This window comes from Orycteropus afer, unplaced genomic scaffold, assembly GCF_000298275.1.
Source record: "Orycteropus afer afer isolate SDZICR_OR568_19922 unplaced genomic scaffold, OryAfe1.0 scaffold00100, whole genome shotgun sequence".
NCBI lineage: Eukaryota > Metazoa > Chordata > Mammalia > Tubulidentata > Orycteropodidae > Orycteropus > Orycteropus afer.
The window spans coordinates 943,525-946,224 of record NW_006921687.1 but is presented as its reverse complement, the minus strand read 5'-3'; the positions used below and the strand labels follow the sequence as shown (position 1 = coordinate 946,224).

Here is a 2,700-nt window from a genome sequence, read left to right as displayed (position 1 = left end):
AAGAAGCTGGACTATATGAAGAAGAACATGGCATCAGGATTGGAGGAAGAATAATTAACAACCTGAGATATGATGATGACACAACTTTGCTTGCTGAAAGTGAGGATGACTTGAAGCACTTACTGATGAAGATTGAAGAATCCAGTCTGTAGTATGGATTACATCTCAATATAAAGAAAAAAAATCCTCACAACTGGACCTATAAGCAGCATTAGGATAAATAGAGAAAAGACTGAAGTTGTCAAACACTTCACATTGCTTGATTCTACAATTGATGCCAATGGAAGCAGCAGTCAGGACATCATATGGCATATACAGCACTGGGTAAGTTGATTGCAAAGGACCTCTATCAAGTGCTAAGTAGTAAAGATGGCTCCTTGAGGACTAAGGTGTGTCTGACATAAGTCATGATATTTTCAATCACCTCATATGCATGTGAGAGCTGGACAATGAATAAGTAAGACCGAAGAAGAATTGATGCTTTTGAGTTGGGGTGCTGGTGAAGAATGCTTAAAGTACTAACAAATCTGTTCTGGAGGAAGTGCAGGTGGAATGCTCCTTGGGAGTGAGAATGGCTAGACTTGGTCTCACCTACTTTGGTCATGTTGTTAGAAGGGACCATTACCTGGAGAAGGATGTCATACCTGGTAGGGTGGAGGGTTGCTGAAAGACGGGAAGGACCTCAATGAGATGGATTGACATAGTGGTAGTTGCAATAGGCTCAAGTATATCAAGGATCACAGAGCTGGCATGGGACTGGGTGGTGTTTTGTTCTGCTGTGCAGAGGGTCACTATGAGTCAGAGACAACTTGACGGCACTTCACAACAACAACAACACTCTGTCCTATAGGCCTGCTATGAGTCAGAGTCGACTAGATGACAGTGGGTTTTTTTTTTTTTGAGTTTAGTATTTGCACTCTTTGTAAATTCAGCACATTTTCTTCTTTTTTTTTTAATAGTACATCAGAAAAAGGTCGTTTTAAAGTAAAGAAACCAAACACACTGCTATCAAGTAGATTTCAACTCACAGCGACCTCCATCAGTTTCCAAGGCTGTAAATCTTTACAGAAGTAGATTACATCATCTTCTTCCCACAGAGCAGCTGTTGGGTTTGAACCACTGACCTCTGCGTTAGCAGCCAGATGCCTTACCCATTACTCCACCAGAGCTCCTTGTTTTAAAGTAAGCACTCCATTTTCTTTTTCTCTTTTTTACTGATATGTGCAAATACATCTCAAAGCTGCCTCTTTCTTTTCTCCTTACTCTCACAGGTGCACTGTGCTTAACTGTATTTCTTCACATTTGTTTCAGTTGTTCCTTCTATTTGAAGTTCTACCTTCTTGTCCTACCTATACTGTGTTAGAACCAGCACACATTTTGCCTTAAGAAAACTTTCTCTTACTGCAACAAGGCTTGACTGCTTCCTTTTCTTATTTAGTGAGACACTCATTAGCTGTAAACCTCGTTTTGGATATTTAATCATACAGACTCATTTTTGTTCACTTGTTTGTTTTTATAATTGATGCTCATATATTTAAATATTAACCAGGTTTCTTCCCATATACTAAGAAAGTACTTCAGTGACAAAATCTCTTTTACATTTTCTATGAAATCCATAACAATTGGTAGTACGCTTATCACATTTTAAGTACTTCATGCAGAGCCAAAAAAAAAAAAAAAAACAAAAGGAAGAAATACACCTTTGTTTATACTGCTTTGCTCATCAATTCTTCTGTTGTTCCTTGCAAAGATTTCTGACATTCACAGGAAATTTTATGTTTGAATATGAAAGAAAAAGTGAGTTTTGCTTGGAGAAATGGAGAGCAACAATATACTCCTGTGACTCAATAATGAATGATGTTTGAGGACTTCTGGTAAGATGGAGGAATAGGCAGACAAGCAACACAGACCCTCTTCAACGGAGAAAAGAAAAACCAACTGACTGAGATATAGAAGATAATCCTGGATCCCTGAGCTTTGAAAGGAATTATACAGAAGTGGGTTAGACACCAACTACTGGGAAAACCTGAACGAAGTCAGTGAGTACAGAGATGGTTCGAGCTCCAAACTGTGAGCTACTCTGATGGGACCAACAGCCTGAATATTTTCAGGTGGTGTTGGGACCTGAGAACTGACCTAAAGATCAGCACTGGTCACCAAGGGATGGAGGGACAATTGCGTTGGTGGCCTGTGACTAGGAAGGAAACAGCAAGGAGGGAGACAACCCGAGCTGTTGACTTTCTACTATCTGGAGGGTGCAGCCATTTTGGTTGTTTACACACGGCAGCCATTTTGGATATTTAAAGTGACCGAGGCCACAACCATTTTGAATCTTTACAAGTGGCAACCATTTTGGATTTTAAGGTGACAGCATTCTCATTCAGATTCCAGGGACCTAAGAACAGGCTCTGTTTGCCAAGGTTGGCAAGGACATACAAGAGGCTGACAGCAGGAAAGGAGTGTACAAATGTTGTCAACTAGTGAAGAGAGGAGCACAGCATAGTATCCTGCTTGTATAGATAACATACAAAGAAAACAAAGAAAATGAAAATCGTTGGCAAGTCACTCCAACATACAATCACCAATTAAATATAAACACAAAAACGTCACAATGCCTTGGAGACAACAGAGAATCACAGTCCACACAAAGAAGCAATATAAAGCAGGAGAAATAAGGGACCAGGATACAGACCCAAAACA

The 2,700-nt window shown here is 39.9% G+C and overlaps 1 protein-coding gene across 1 annotated transcript in view; it reads right to left on the bottom strand.

Moving 5' to 3' along the window:
- The window catches only part of SLC2A13 (solute carrier family 2 member 13), a 590,531-nt gene that overhangs the window by 119,191 nt on the left and 468,640 nt on the right, over positions 1 to 2,700 (bottom strand).